The 15,172-nt window shown below is 51.5% G+C and overlaps 7 non-coding genes across 7 annotated transcripts; all 7 read left to right on the top strand.

Annotated features, from left to right (window-relative positions):
* The first annotated feature begins 1,538 nt into the window (after nucleotides 1-1,538).
* On the top strand, nucleotides 1,539-1,612 carry trnat-agu (transfer RNA threonine (anticodon AGU)). The gene has a single exon. It is a non-coding gene; the product is annotated as a tRNA-Thr (tRNA).
* A 2,156-nt stretch (nucleotides 1,613-3,768) lies between these two features.
* Nucleotides 3,769-3,842, top strand: trnat-agu (transfer RNA threonine (anticodon AGU)). Its single transcript has one exon. It is a non-coding gene; the product is annotated as a tRNA-Thr (tRNA).
* A 4,378-nt stretch (nucleotides 3,843-8,220) lies between these two features.
* Nucleotides 8,221-8,294, top strand: trnat-agu (transfer RNA threonine (anticodon AGU)). The gene has a single exon. It is a non-coding gene; the product is annotated as a tRNA-Thr (tRNA).
* Nucleotides 8,295-9,794: 1,500 nt separating this feature from the next.
* trnat-agu (transfer RNA threonine (anticodon AGU)) lies at nucleotides 9,795-9,868 on the top strand. The gene has a single exon. It is a non-coding gene; the product is annotated as a tRNA-Thr (tRNA).
* A 1,500-nt stretch (nucleotides 9,869-11,368) lies between these two features.
* Nucleotides 11,369-11,442, top strand: trnat-agu (transfer RNA threonine (anticodon AGU)). The gene has a single exon. It is a non-coding gene; the product is annotated as a tRNA-Thr (tRNA).
* A 1,500-nt stretch (nucleotides 11,443-12,942) lies between these two features.
* Nucleotides 12,943-13,016, top strand: trnat-agu (transfer RNA threonine (anticodon AGU)). The gene has a single exon. It is a non-coding gene; the product is annotated as a tRNA-Thr (tRNA).
* Nucleotides 13,017-14,516: 1,500 nt separating this feature from the next.
* Nucleotides 14,517-14,590, top strand: trnat-agu (transfer RNA threonine (anticodon AGU)). Its single transcript has one exon. It is a non-coding gene; the product is annotated as a tRNA-Thr (tRNA).
* The last annotated feature ends 582 nt before the right edge of the window (nucleotides 14,591-15,172 follow it).

Raw genomic sequence — 15,172 nt, 5'->3', positions numbered from 1 at the left:
TTCTTGTGGGATCCTGGGTTCGAATCCCAGTGGTGCCTGCTTGCTGTGTCCAAAGTTCGCGTGTGCATCTTCTGGCCCGAGCAGAGCTGCCGGTCAAACAGCTCAACGTTCTGTCGCGCTGTCTTATGATTTGGCGATCCTGGTATTATTCCAGCAGTCACTGTTTCTTCTACCTGGAATTTCTTCCCGCTGTTCCACAAGCTCTCCTGCTTCTCATTCACTAGTTTTCGACCACCTTCATTCCCAGGTCGGTGGGAACAACGACGTGAGATGGAGACACAGCAGACTTACCAGGGACTGCTGTGGCAAACGCGCACACACACTCCACCAGCCGAACACCCTCATTCTCTGCTGTCACCGTTCATTCATTTTACACCAACAGAAATTAGATCCTCCTTCTCCTCGAGTGGGAGTGCAGTTGTCTTTTGTTTTTCTGCTGGAGAAGGGAAAGAGAAACATTGCTGCTGAAGGTGGTTATGGAGTGATGGACAGTCACCACAGTGTGTACAACTCACTTGGCAAGGTTTCCTCTCAGCGTCACTTGAGGGGTGGGGTCGGGGGGCTGGGGTGTGGGCGGGGTCCCTGCTTAGCAATCCGAGTTTGCAAAGTCCAGACCTGGATACAACTCCCAGTCTGGTCATGAAGCTTTATTGCTCTTCTTGTGAATTATCCGATTGAAAACGAATTCCTAGTTACGCACAGAATGCACCCGCTGATCCTGCCAGAGTCAGCCCAGTGATTGTTTGCATTCATCTAGAAGGGCAAAGGCAGCAGATACACGGGTAAACTACCTCCGCAAATCCCCCTGCTATCATCTCAGCTTTCTGAGTTGGAAAGATCTCGCTGTCGCTTCACTATCGCTGGGTCCATGTCCTGGAACCCCCAACCCTAGCAGTCTCACGGTTGGAGCTCCGTGCAGAGGAGTTCAAGGCTTCAGGAAAGTGACTCATCCCCCTGATCTGTCGGGTAATCAGGGAGGGGCAGTGAACCCTACCCGATCGAGTGACGGCGATATCCCGGGAATCCGTTTCTTAAAAGGGGCAGGTCCTAAGCGGACACCTGCTATCGGTCGGGAATAAGTTGAGAACTGGAGCGAGGGAGTGTAATCAAAGTGAAAGACAATGACCACCGCGAGGCATGAGGCAGGAAGTGAGTGTAGAGCTGCTGGTACAAAGCTCAGAGTTAGTGCTAATGGATCACCCTTCGCTGTTCACTGTTTACACTGACTCCTGCTCAGTTCCCTGCAGTGACACTTGTCCTCTTGGTGTGAGGTTCCCTCTGAGCGTAATGACACCCTTAATGGGCCCACAGAGGATGACACATCCTCTTTATCCTGTCAGTTTAAAGAGGTGAAAGCCTCGAATACAAGAGCAGACTGTGTTTTTCTGTGCCGTTTGCGTGGAGAATGTTGAGTCGTGAACTCTCTCTCCTTTGCAATTCTCACTGAGCAAGATTGAGACGGAAAGCACAATGCCAAGTTTGTCTGATCAAGTGATGAATGAACTGCACCTGAGCACGATCGCCGGCAGTTGCCATCTGGCGCCATGGCTTTGTTGGATAAAGCGCCTGTCTAGTCAACAGGAGATCCTGGGTTCGAATCCCAGTGGTGCCTGCTTGCTGTGTCCAAAGCACGCGTGTGCATCTTCTGTCCCGAGCAGAGCTGCCGGTCAAACAGCTCAACGTTCTGTCGCGCTGTCTTATGATTTGGCGATCCTGGTATTATTCCAGCAGTCACTGTTTCTTCTACCTGGAATTTCTTCCCGCTGTTCCACAAGCTCTCCTGCTTCTCATTCACTAGTTTTCGACCACCTTCATTCCCAGGTCGGTGGGAACAACGACGTGAGATGGAGACACTGCAGACTTACCAGGGACTGCTGTGGCAAACGCGCACACACACTCCACCAGCCGAACACCCTCATTCTCTGCTGTCACCGTTCATTCATTTTACACTAACAGAAATTAGATCCTCCTTCTCCTCGAGTGGGAGTGCAGTTGTCTTTTGTTTTTCTGCTGGAGAAGGGAAAGAGAAACATTGCTGCTGAAGGTGGTTATGGAGTGATGGACAGTCACCACAGTGTGTACAACTCACTTGGCAAGGTTTCCTCTCAGCGTCACTTGAGGGGTGGGGTCGGGGGGCTGGGGTGTGGGCGGGGTCCCTGCTTAGCAATCCGAGTTTGCAAAGTCCAGACCTGGATACAACTCCCAGTCTGGTCATGAAGCTTTATTGCTCTTCTTGTGGGATCCTGGGTTCGAATCCCAGTGGTGCCTGCTTGCTGTGTCCAAAGTTCGCGTGTGCATCTTCTGGCCCGAGCAGAGCTGCCGGTCAAACAGCTCAACGTTCTGTCGCTCTGTCTTATGATTTGGCGATCCTGGTATTATTCCAGCAGTCACTGTTTCTTCTACCTGGAATTTCTTCCCGCTGTTCCACAAGCTCTCCTGCTTCTCATTCACTAGTTTTCGACCACCTTCATTCCCAGGTCGGTGGGAACAACGACGTGAGATGGAGACACAGCAGACTTACCAGGGACTGCTGTGGCAAACGCGCACACACACTCCACCAGCCGAACACCCTCATTCTCTGCTGTCACCGTTCATTCATTTTACACCAACAGAAATTAGATCCTCCTTCTCCTCGAGTGGGAGTGCAGTTGTCTTTTGTTTTTCTGCTGGAGAAGGGAAAGAGAAACATTGCTGCTGAAGGTGGTTATGGAGTGATGGACAGTCACCACAGTGTGTACAACTCACTTGGCAAGGTTTCCTCTCAGCGTCACTTGAGGGGTGGGGTCGGGGGGCTGGGGTGTGGGCGGGGTCCCTGCTTAGCAATCCGAGTTTGCAAAGTCCAGACCTGGATACAACTCCCAGTCTGGTCATGAAGCTTTATTGCTCTTCTTGTGAATTATCCGATTGAAAACGAATTCCTAGTTACGCACAGAATGCACCCGCTGATCCTGCCAGAGTCAGCCCAGTGATTGTTTGCATTCATCTAGAAGGGCAAAGGCAGCAGATACACGGGTAAACTACCTCCGCAAATCCCCCTGCTATCATCTCAGCTTTCTGAGTTGGAAAGATCTCGCTGTCGCTTCACTATCGCTGGGTCCATGTCCTGGAACCCCCAACCCTAGCAGTCTCACGGTTGGAGCTCCGTGCAGAGGAGTTCAAGGCTTCAGGAAAGTGACTCATCCCCCTGATCTGTCGGGTAATCAGGGAGGGGCAGTGAACCCTACCCGATCGAGTGACGGCGATATCCCGGGAATCCGTTTCTTAAAAGGGGCAGGTCCTAAGCGGACACCTGCTATCGGTCGGGAATAAGTTGAGAACTGGAGCGAGGGAGTGTAATCAAAGTGAAAGACAATGACCACCGCGAGGCATGAGGCAGGAAGTGAGTGTAGAGCTGCTGCTACAAAGCTCAGAGTTAGTGCTAATGGATCACCCTTCGCTGTTCACTGTTTACACTGACTCCTGCTCAGTTCCCTGCAGTGACACTTTTCCTCTTGGTGTGAGGTTCCCTCTGAGCGTAATGACACCCTTAATGGGCCCACAGAGGATGACACATCCTCTTTATCCTGTCAGTTTAAAGAGGTGAAAGCCTCGAATACAAGAGCAGACTGTGTTTTTCTGTGCCGTTTGCGTGGAGAATGTTGAGTCGTGAACTCTCTCTCCTTTGCAATTCTCACTGAGCAATATTGAGACGGAAAGCACAATGCCGAGTTTGTCTGATCAAGTGATGAATGAACTGCACCTGAGCACGATCGCGGGCAGCCACCATCAGGCGCCATGGCTTAGTTGGATAAAACGCCTGTCTAGTAAACAGGAGATCCTGGGTTCGAATCCCAGTGGTGCCTGCTTGCTGTGTCCAAAGCGCGCGTGTGCATCTTCTGGCCCGAGCAGAGCTGCCGGTCAAACAGCTCAACGTTCTGTCGCGCTGTCTTATGATTTGGCGATCCTGGTATTATTCCAGCAGTCACTGTTTCTTCTACCTGGAATTTCTTCCCGCTGTTCCACAAGCTCTCCTGCTTCTCATTCACTAGTTTTCGACCACCTTCATTCCCAGGTCGGTGGGAACAACGACGTGAGATGGAGACACAGCAGACTTACCAGGGACTGCTGTGGCAAACGCGCACACACACTCCACCAGCCGAACACCCTCATTCTCTGCTGTCACCGTTCATTCATTTTACACCAACAGAAATTAGATCCTCCTTCTCCTCGAGTGGGAGTGCAGTTGTCTTTTGTTTTTCTGCTGGAGAAGGGAAAGAGAAACATTGCTGCTGAAGGTGGTTATGGAGTGATGGACAGTCACCACAGTGTGTACAACTCACTTGGCAAGGTTTCCTCTCAGCGTCACTTGAGGGGTGGGGTCGGGGGGCTGGGGTGTGGGCGGGGTCCCTGCTTAGCAATCCGAGTTTGCAAAGTCCAGACCTGGATACAACTCCCAGTCTGGTCATGAAGCTTTATTGCTCTTCTTGTGGGATCCTGGGTTCGAATCCCAGTGGTGCCTGCTTGCTGTGTCCAAAGTTCGCGTGTGCATCTTCTGGCCCGAGCAGAGCTGCCGGTCAAACAGCTCAACGTTCTGTCGCTCTGTCTTATGATTTGGCGATCCTGGTATTATTCCAGCAGTCACTGTTTCTTCTACCTGGAATTTCTTCCCGCTGTTCCACAAGCTCTCCTGCTTCTCATTCACTAGTTTTCGACCACCTTCATTCCCAGGTCGGTGGGAACAACGACGTGAGATGGAGACACAGCAGACTTACCAGGGACTGCTGTGGCAAACGCGCACACACACTCCACCAGCCGAACACCCTCATTCTCTGCTGTCACCGTTCATTCATTTTACACCAACAGAAATTAGATCCTCCTTCTCCTCGAGTGGGAGTGCAGTTGTCTTTTGTTTTTCTGCTGGAGAAGGGAAAGAGAAACATTGCTGCTGAAGGTGGTTATGGAGTGATGGACAGTCACCACAGTGTGTACAACTCACTTGGCAAGGTTTCCTCTCAGCGTCACTTGAGGGGTGGGGTCGGGGGGCTGGGGTGTGGGCGGGGTCCCTGCTTAGCAATCCGAGTTTGCAAAGTCCAGACCTGGATACAACTCCCAGTCTGGTCATGAAGCTTTATTGCTCTTCTTGTGAATTATCCGATTGAAAACGAATTCCTAGTTACGCACAGAATGCACCCGCTGATCCTGCCAGAGTCAGCCCAGTGATTGTTTGCATTCATCTAGAAGGGCAAAGGCAGCAGATACACGGGTAAACTACCTCCGCAAATCCCCCTGCTATCATCTCAGCTTTCTGAGTTGGAAAGATCTCGCTGTCGCTTCACTATCGCTGGGTCCATGTCCTGGAACCCCCAACCCTAGCAGTCTCACGGTTGGAGCTCCGTGCAGAGGAGTTCAAGGCTTCTGGAAAGTGACTCATCTCCCTGATCTGTCGGGTAATCAGGGAGGGGCAGTGAACCCTACCCGATCGAGTGACGGCGATATCCCGGGAATCCGTTTCTTAAAAGGGGCAGGTCCTAAGCGGACACCTGCTATCGGTCGGGAATAAGTTGAGAACTGGAGCGAGGGAGTGTAATCAAAGTGAAAGACAATGACCACCGCGAGGCATGAGGCAGGAAGTGAGTGTAGAGCTGCTGGTACAAAGCTCAGAGTTAGTGCTAATGGATCACCCTTCGCTGTTCACTGTTTACACTGACTCCTGCTCAGTTCCCTGCAGTGACACTTGTCCTCTTGGTGTGAGGTTCCCTCTGAGCGTAATGACACCCTTAATGGGCCCACAGAGGATGACACATCCTCTTTATCCTGTCAGTTTAAAGAGGTGAAAGCCTCGAATACAAGAGCAGACTGTGTTTTTCTGTGCCGTTTGCGTGGAGAATGTTGAGTCGTGAACTCTCTCTCCTTTGCAATTCTCACTGAGCAAGATTGAGACGGAAAGCACAATGCCCAGTTTGTCTGATCAAGTGATGAATGAACTGCACCTGAGCACGATTGCAGGCAGTTGCCATTAGGCGCCATGGCTTAGTTGGATAAAGCGCCTGTCTAGTAAACAGGAGATCCTGGGTTCGACTCCCGTTGTAGCCTGCTTGCTGTGTCCAAAGTTCACGCGTGCGTCTTCTGGCCCGAGCAGAGCTGCCGGTCAAACAGCTCAACGCGCTGTCTTATGATTTGGCGATCCTGGTATTATTCCAGCAGTCACTGTTTCTTCTACCTGCAATTTCTTCTCGCTATTCCACAAGCTCTCCTGCTTCTCATTCACTAGTTTTCGACCACCTTCATTCCCAGGTCGGTGGGAACAACGACGTGAGATGGAGACACTGCAGACTTACCAGGGACTGCTGTGGCAAACGCGCACACACACTCCACCAGCCGAACACCCTCATTCTCTGCTGTCACCGTTCATTCATTTTACACTAACAGAAATTAGATCCTCCTTCTCCTCGAGTGGGAGTGCAGTTGTCTTTTGTTTTTCTGCTGGAGAAGGGAAAGAGAAACATTGCTGCTGAAGGTGGTTATGGAGTGATGGACAGTCACCACAGTGTGTACAACTCACTTGGCAAGGTTTCCTCTCAGCGTCACTTGAGGGGTGGGGTCGGGGGGCTGGGGTGTGGGCGGGGTCCCTGCTTAGCAATCCGAGTTTGCAAAGTCCAGACCTGGATACAACTCCCAGTCTGGTCATGAAGCTTTATTGCTCTTCTTGTGGGATCCTGGGTTCGAATCCCAGTGGTGCCTGCTTGCTGTGTCCAAAGTTCGCGTGTGCATCTTCTGGCCCGAGCAGAGCTGCCGGTCAAACAGCTCAACGTTCTGTCGCGCTGTCTTATGATTTGGCGATCCTGGTATTATTCCAGCAGTCACTGTTTCTTCTACCTGGAATTTCTTCCCGCTGTTCCACAAGCTCTCCTGCTTCTCATTCACTAGTTTTCGACCACCTTCATTCCCAGGTCGGTGGGAACAACGACGTGAGATGGAGACACTGCAGACTTACCAGGGACTGCTGTGGCAAACGCGCACACACACTCCACCAGCCGAACACCCTCATTCTCTGCTGTCACCGTTCATTCATTTTACACCAACAGAAATTAGATCCTCCTTCTCCTCGAGTGGGAGTGCAGTTGTCTTTTGTTTTTCTGCTGGAGAAGGGAAAGAGAAACATTGCTGCTGAAGGTGGTTATGGAGTGATGGACAGTCACCACAGTGTGTACAACTCACTTGGCAAGGTTTCCTCTCAGCGTCACTTGAGGGGTGGGGTCGGGGGGCTCGGGTGTGGGCGGGGTCCCTGCTTAGCAATCCGAGTTTGCAAAGTCCAGACCTGGATACAACTCCCAGTCTGGTCATGAAGCTTTATTGCTCTTCTTGTGAATTATCCGATTGAAAACGAATTCCTAGTTACGCACAGAATGCACCCGCTGATCCTGCCAGAGTCAGCCCAGTGATTGTTTGCATTCATCTAGAAGGGCAAAGGCAGCAGATACACGGGTAAACTACCTCCGCAAATCCCCCTGCTATCATCTCAGCTTTCTGAGTTGGAAAGATCTCGCTGTCGCTTCACTATCGCTGGGTCCATGTCCTGGAACCCCCAACCCTAGCAGTCTCACGGTTGGAGCTCCGTGCAGAGGAGTTCAAGGCTTCAGGAAAGTGACTCATCCCCCTGATCTGTCGGGTAATCAGGGAGGGGCAGTGAACCCTACCCGATCGAGTGACGGCGATATCCCGGGAATCCGTTTCTTAAAAGGGGCAGGTCCTAAGCGGACACCTGCTATCGGTCGGGAATAAGTTGAGAACTGGAGCGAGGGAGTGTAATCAAAGTGAAAGACAATGACCACCGCGAGGCATGAGGCAGGAAGTGAGTGTAGAGCTGCTGCTACAAAGCTCAGAGTTAGTGCTAATGGATCACCCTTCGCTGTTCACTGTTTACACTGACTCCTGCTCAGTTCCCTGCAGTGACACTTTTCCTCCTGGTGTGAGGTTCCCTCTGAGCGTAATGACACCCTTAATGGGCCCACAGAGGATGACACATCCTCTTTATCCTGTCAGTTTAAAGAGGTGAAAGCCTCGAATACAAGAGCAGACTGTGTTTTTCTGTGCCGTTTGCGTGGAGAATGTTGAGTCGTGAACTCTCTCTCCTTTGCAATTCTCACTGAGCAAGATTGAGACGGAAAGCACAATGCCGAGTTTGTCTGATCAAGTGATGAATGAACTGCACCTGAGCACGATCGCGGGCAGCCGCCATCAGGCGCCATGGCTTAGTTGGATAAAGCGCCTGTCTAGTAAACAGGAGATCCTGGGTTCGAATCCCAGTGGTGCCTGCTTGCTGTGTCCAAAGCGCGCGTGTGCATCTTCTGGCCCGAGCAGAGCTGCCGGTCAAACAGCTCAACGTTCTGTCGCGCTGTCTTATGATTTGGCGATCCTGGTATTATTCCAGCAGTCACTGTTTCTTCTACCTGGAATTTCTTCCCGCTGTTCCACAAGCTCTCCTGCTTCTCATTCACTAGTTTTCGACCACCTTCATTCCCAGGTCGGTGGGAACAACGACGTGAGATGGAGACACTGCAGACTTACCAGGGACTGCTGTGGCAAACGCGCACACACACTCCACCAGCCGAACACCCTCATTCTCTGCTGTCACCGTTCATTCATTTTACACCAACAGAAATTAGATCCTCCTTCTCCTCGAGTGGGAGTGCAGTTGTCTTTTGTTTTTCTGCTGGAGAAGGGAAAGAGAAACATTGCTGCTGAAGGTGGTTATGGAGTGATGGACAGTCACCACAGTGTGTACAACTCACTTGGCAAGGTTTCCTCTCAGCGTCACTTGAGGGGTGGGGTCGGGGGGCTGGGGTGTGGGCGGGGTCCCTGCTTAGCAATCCGAGTTTGCAAAGTCCAGACCTGGATACAACTCCCAGTCTGGTCATGAAGCTTTATTGCTCTTCTTGTGAATTATCCGATTGAAAACGAATTCCTAGTTACGCACAGAATGCACCCGCTGATCCTGCCAGAGTCAGCCCAGTGATTGTTTGCATTCATCTAGAAGGGCAAAGGCAGCAGATACACGGGTAAACTACCTCCGCAAATCCCCCTGCTATCATCTCAGCTTTCTGAGTTGGAAAGATCTCGCTGTCGCTTCACTATCGCTGGGTCAAAGTCCTGGAACCCCCAACCCTAGCAGTCTCACGGTTGGAGCTCCGTGCAGAGGAGTTCAAGGCTTCAGGAAAGTGACTCATCCCCCTGATCTGTCGGGTAATCAGGGAGGGGCAGTGAACCCTACCCGATCGAGTGACGGCGATATCCCGGGAATCCGTTTCTTAAAAGGGGCAGGTCCTAAGCGGACACCTGCTATCGGTCGGGAATAAGTTGAGAACTGGAGCGAGGGAGTGTAATCAAAGTGAAAGACAATGACCACCGCGAGGCATGAGGCAGGAAGTGAGTGTAGAGCTGCTGCTACAAAGCTCAGAGTTAGTGCTAATGGATCACCCTTCGCTGTTCACTGTTTACACTGACTCCTGCTCAGTTCCCTGCAGTGACACTTTTCCTCTTGGTGTGAGGTTCCCTCTGAGCGTAATGACACCCTTAATGGGCCCACAGAGGATGACACATCCTCTTTATCCTGTCAGTTTAAAGAGGTGAAAGCCTCGAATACAAGAGCAGACTGTGTTTTTCTGTGCCGTTTGCGTGGAGAATGTTGAGTCGTGAACTCTCTCTCCTTTGCAATTCTCACTGAGCAAGATTGAGACGGAAAGCACAATGCCGAGTTTGTCTGATCAAGTGATGAATGAACTGCACCTGAGCACGATCGCGGGCAGTCGCCATCAGGCGCCATGGCTTAGTTGGATAAAGCGCCTGTCTAGTAAACAGGAGATCCTGGGTTCGAATCCCAGTGGTGCCTGCTTGCTGTGTCCCAAGTTCGCGTGTGCATCCTCTGGCCCGAGCAGAGCTGCCGTTCAAACAGCTCAACGTTCTGTCGCGCTGTCTTATGATTTGGCGATCCTGGTATTATTCCAGCAGTCACTGTTTCTTCTACCTGGAATTTCTTCCCGCTGTTCCACAAGCTCTCCTGCTTCTCATTCACTAGTTTTCGACCACCTTCATTCCCAGGTCGGTGGGAACAACGACGTGAGATGGAGACACTGCAGACTTACCAGGGACTGCTGTGGCAAACGCGCACACACACTCCACCAGCCGAACACCCTCATTCTCTGCTGTCACCGTTCATTCATTTTACACCAACAGAAATTAGATCCTCCTTCTCCTCGAGTGGGAGTGCAGTTGTCTTTTGTTTTTCTGCTGGAGAAGGGAAAGAGAAACATTGCTGCTGAAGGTGGTTATGGAGTGATGGACAGTCACCACAGTGTGTACAACTCACTTGGCAAGGTTTCCTCTCAGCGTCACTTGAGGGGTGGGGTCGGGGGGCTGGGGTGTGGGCGGGGTCCCTGCTTAGCAATCCGAGTTTGCAAAGTCCAGACCTGGATACAACTCCCAGTCTGGTCATGAAGCTTTATTGCTCTTCTTGTGAATTATCCGATTGAAAACGAATTCCTAGTTACGCACAGAATGCACCCGCTGATCCTGCCAGAGTCAGCCCAGTGATTGTTTGCATTCATCTAGAAGGGCAAAGGCAGCAGATACACGGGTAAACTACCTCCGCAAATCCCCCTGCTATCATCTCAGCTTTCTGAGTTGGAAAGATCTCGCTGTCGCTTCACTATCGCTGGGTCAAAGTCCTGGAACCCCCAACCCTAGCAGTCTCACGGTTGGAGCTCCGTGCAGAGGAGTTCAAGGCTTCAGGAAAGTGACTCATCCCCCTGATCTGTCGGGTAATCAGGGAGGGGCAGTGAACCCTACCCGATCGAGTGACGGCGATATCCCGGGAATCCGTTTCTTAAAAGGGGCAGGTCCTAAGCGGACACCTGCTATCGGTCGGGAATAAGTTGAGAACTGGAGCGAGGGAGTGTAATCAAAGTGAAAGACAATGACCACCGCGAGGCATGAGGCAGGAAGTGAGTGTAGAGCTGCTGCTACAAAGCTCAGAGTTAGTGCTAATGGATCACCCTTCGCTGTTCACTGTTTACACTGACTCCTGCTCAGTTCCCTGCAGTGACACTTTTCCTCTTGGTGTGAGGTTCCCTCTGAGCGTAATGACACCCTTAATGGGCCCACAGAGGATGACACATCCTCTTTATCCTGTCAGTTTAAAGAGGTGAAAGCCTCGAATACAAGAGCAGACTGTGTTTTTCTGTGCCGTTTGCGTGGAGAATGTTGAGTCGTGAACTCTCTCTCCTTTGCAATTCTCACTGAGCAAGATTGAGACGGAAAGCACAATGCCGAGTTTGTCTGATCAAGTGATGAATGAACTGCACCTGAGCACGATCGCGGGCAGTCGCCATCCGGCGACATGGCTTAGTTGGATAAAGCGCCTGTCTAGTAAACAGGAGATCCTGGGTTCGAATCCCAGTGGTGCCTGCTTGCTGTGTCCAAAGTTCGCGTGTGCTTCTTCTGGCCCGAGCAGAGCTGCCGGTCAAACAGCCGAACGTTCTGTCGCGCTGTCTTATGATTTGGCGATCCTGGTATTATTCCAGCAGTCACTGTTTCTTCTACCTGGAATTTCTTCCCGCTGTTCCCCAAGCTCTCCTGCTTCTCATTCACTAGTTTTCGACCACCTTCATTCCCAGGTCGGTGGGAACAACGACGTGAGATGGAGACACTGCAGACTTACCAGGGACTGCTGTGGCAAACGCGCACACACACTCCACCAGCCGAACACCCTCATTCTCTGCTGTCACCGTTCATTCATTTTACACCAACAGAAATTAGATCCTCCTTCTCCTCGAGTGGGAGTGCAGTTGTCTTTTGTTTTTCTGCTGGAGAAGGGAAAGAGAAACATTGCTGCTGAAGGTGGTTATGGAGTGATGGACAGTCACCACAGTGTGTACAACTCACTTGGCAAGGTTTCCTCTCAGCGTCACTTGAGGGGTGGGGTCGGGGGGCTGGGGTGTGGGCGGGGTCCCTGCTTAGCAATCCGAGTTTGCAAAGTCCAGACCTGGATACAACTCCCAGTCTGGTCATGAAGCTTTATTGCTCTTCTTGTGAATTATCCGATTGAAAACGAATTCCTAGTTACGCACAGAATGCACCCGCTGATCCTGCCAGAGTCAGCCCAGTGATTGTTTGCATTCATCTAGAAGGGCAAAGGCAGCAGATACACGGGTAAACTACCTCCGCAAATCCCCCTGCTATCATCTCAGCTTTCTGAGTTGGAAAGATCTCGCTGTCGCTTCACTATCGCTGGGTCAAAGTCCTGGAACCCCCAACCCTAGCAGTCTCACGGTTGGAGCTCCGTGCAGAGGAGTTCAAGGCTTCAGGAAAGTGACTCATCCCCCTGATCTGTCGGGTAATCAGGGAGGGGCAGTGAACCCTACCCGATCGAGTGACGGCGATATCCCGGGAATCCGTTTCTTAAAAGGGGCAGGTCCTAAGCGGACACCTGCTATCGGTCGGGAATAAGTTGAGAACTGGAGCGAGGGAGTGTAATCAAAGTGAAAGACAATGACCACCGCGAGGCATGAGGCAGGAAGTGAGTGTAGAGCTGCTGCTACAAAGCTCAGAGTTAGTGCTAATGGATCACCCTTCGCTGTTCACTGTTTACACTGACTCCTGCTCAGTTCCCTGCAGTGACACTTTTCCTCTTGGTGTGAGGTTCCCTCTGAGCGTAATGACACCCTTAATGGGCCCACAGAGGATGACACATCCTCTTTATCCTGTCAGTTTAAAGAGGTGAAAGCCTCGAATACAAGAGCAGACTGTGTTTTTCTGTGCCGTTTGCGTGGAGAATGTTGAGTCGTGAACTCTCTCTCCTTTGCAATTCTCACTGAGCAAGATTGAGACGGAAAGCACAATGCCGAGTTTGTCTGTTCAAGTGATGAATGAACTGCACCTGAGCACGATCGCGGGCAGTCGCCATCAGGCGCCATGGCTTAGTTGGATAAAGCGCCTGTCTAGTAAACAGGAGATCCTGGGTTCGAATCCCAGTGGTGCCTGCTTGCTGTGTCCAAAGTTCGCGTGTGCTTCTTCTGGCCCGAGCAGAGCTGCCGGTCAAACAGCCGAACGTTCTGTCGCGCTGTCTTATGATTTGGCGATCCTGGTATTATTCCAGCAGTCACTGTTTCTTCTACCTGGAATTTCTTCCCGCTGTTCCACAAGCTCTCCTGCTTCTCATTCACTAGTTTTCGACCACCTTCATTCCCAGGTCGGTGGGAACAACGACGTGAGATGGAGACACTGCAGACTTACCAGGGACTGCTGTGGCAAACGCGCACACACACTCCACCAGCCGAACACCCTCATTCTCTGCTGTCACCGTTCATTCATTTTACACCAACAGAAATTAGATCCTCCTTCTCCTCGAGTGGGAGTGCAGTTGTCTTTTGTTTTTCTGCTGGAGAAGGGAAAGAGAAACATTGCTGCTGAAGGTGGTTATGGAGTGATGGACAGTCACCACAGTGTGTACAACTCACTTGGCAAGGTTTCCTCTCAGCGTCACTTGAGGGGTGGGGTCGGGGGGCTGGGGTGTGGGCGGGGTCCCTGCTTAGCAATCCGAGTTTGCAAAGTCCAGACCTGGATACAACTCCCAGTCTGGTCATGAAGCTTTATTGCTCTTCTTGTGAATTATCCGATTGAAAACGAATTCCTAGTTACGCACAGAATGCACCCGCTGATCCTGCCAGAGTCAGCCCAGTGATTGTTTGCATTCATCTAGAAGGGCAAAGGCAGCAGATACACGGGTAAACTACCTCCGCAAATCCCCCTGCTATCATCTCAGCTTTCTGAGTTGGAAAGATCTCGCTGTCGCTTCACTATCGCTGGGTCAAAGTCCTGGAACCCCCAACCCTAGCAGTCTCACGGTTGGAGCTCCGTGCAGAGGAGTTCAAGGCTTCAGGAAAGTGACTCATCCCCCTGATCTGTCGGGTAATCAGGGAGGGGCAGTGAACCCTACCCGATCGAGTGACGGCGATATCCCGGGAATCCGTTTCTTAAAAGGGGCAGGTCCTAAGCGGACACCTGCTATCGGTCGGGAATAAGTTGAGAACTGGAGCGAGGGAGTGTAATCAAAGTGAAAGACAATGACCACCGCGAGGCATGAGGCAGGAAGTGAGTGTAGAGCTGCTGCTACAAAGCTCAGAGTTAGTGCTAATGGATCACCCTTCGCTGTTCACTGTTTACACTGACTCCTGCTCAGTTCCCTGCAGTGACACTTTTCCTCTTGGTGTGAGGTTCCCTCTGAGCGTAATGACACCCTTAATGGGCCCACAGAGGATGACACATCCTCTTTATCCTGTCAGTTTAAAGAGGTGAAAGCCTCGAATACAAGAGCAGACTGTGTTTTTCTGTGCCGTTTGCGTGGAGAATGTTGAGTCGTGAACTCTCTCTCCTTTGCAATTCTCACTGAGCAAGATTGAGACGGAAAGCACAATGCCGAGTTTGTCTGATCAAGTGATGAATGAACTGCACCTGAGCACGATCGCGGGCAGTCGCCATCCGGCGACATGGCTTAGTTGGATAAAGCGCCTGTCTAGTAAACAGGAGATCCTGGGTTCGAATCCCAGTGGTGCCTGCTTGCTGTGTCCAAAGTTCGCGTGTGCTTCTTCTGGCCCGAGCAGAGCTGCCGGTCAAACAGCCGAACGTTCTGTCGCGCTGTCTTATGATTTGGCGATCCTGGTATTATTCCAGCAGTCACTGTTTCTTCTACCTGGAATTTCTTCCCGCTGTTCCCCAAGCTCTCCTGCTTCTCATTCACTAGTTTTCGACCACCTTCATTCCCAGGTCGGTGGGAACAACGACGTGAGATGGAGACACTGCAGACTTACCAGGGACTGCTGTGGCAAACGCGCACACACACTCCACCAGCCGAACACCCTCATTCTCTGCTGTCACCGTTCATTCATTTTACACCAACAGAAATTAGATCCTCCTTCTCCTCGAGTGGGAGTGCAGTTGTCTTTTGTTTTTCTGCTGGAGAAGGGAAAGAGAAACATTGCTGCTGAAGGTGGTTATGGAGTGATGGACAGTCACCACAGTGTGTACAACTCACTTGGCAAGGTTTCCTCTCAGCGTCACTTGAGGGGTGGGGTCGGGGGGCTGGGGTGTGGGCGGGGTCCCTGCTTAGCAATCCGAGTTTGCAAAGTCCAGACCTGGA

Source organism: Hemiscyllium ocellatum, chromosome 26 (assembly GCF_020745735.1).
Source record: "Hemiscyllium ocellatum isolate sHemOce1 chromosome 26, sHemOce1.pat.X.cur, whole genome shotgun sequence".
Taxonomy (NCBI): Eukaryota; Metazoa; Chordata; class Chondrichthyes; order Orectolobiformes; family Hemiscylliidae; genus Hemiscyllium; species Hemiscyllium ocellatum.
Note: the sequence above shows the minus strand (reverse complement) of the source record. Positions and strands in the feature narration are given on the sequence as shown.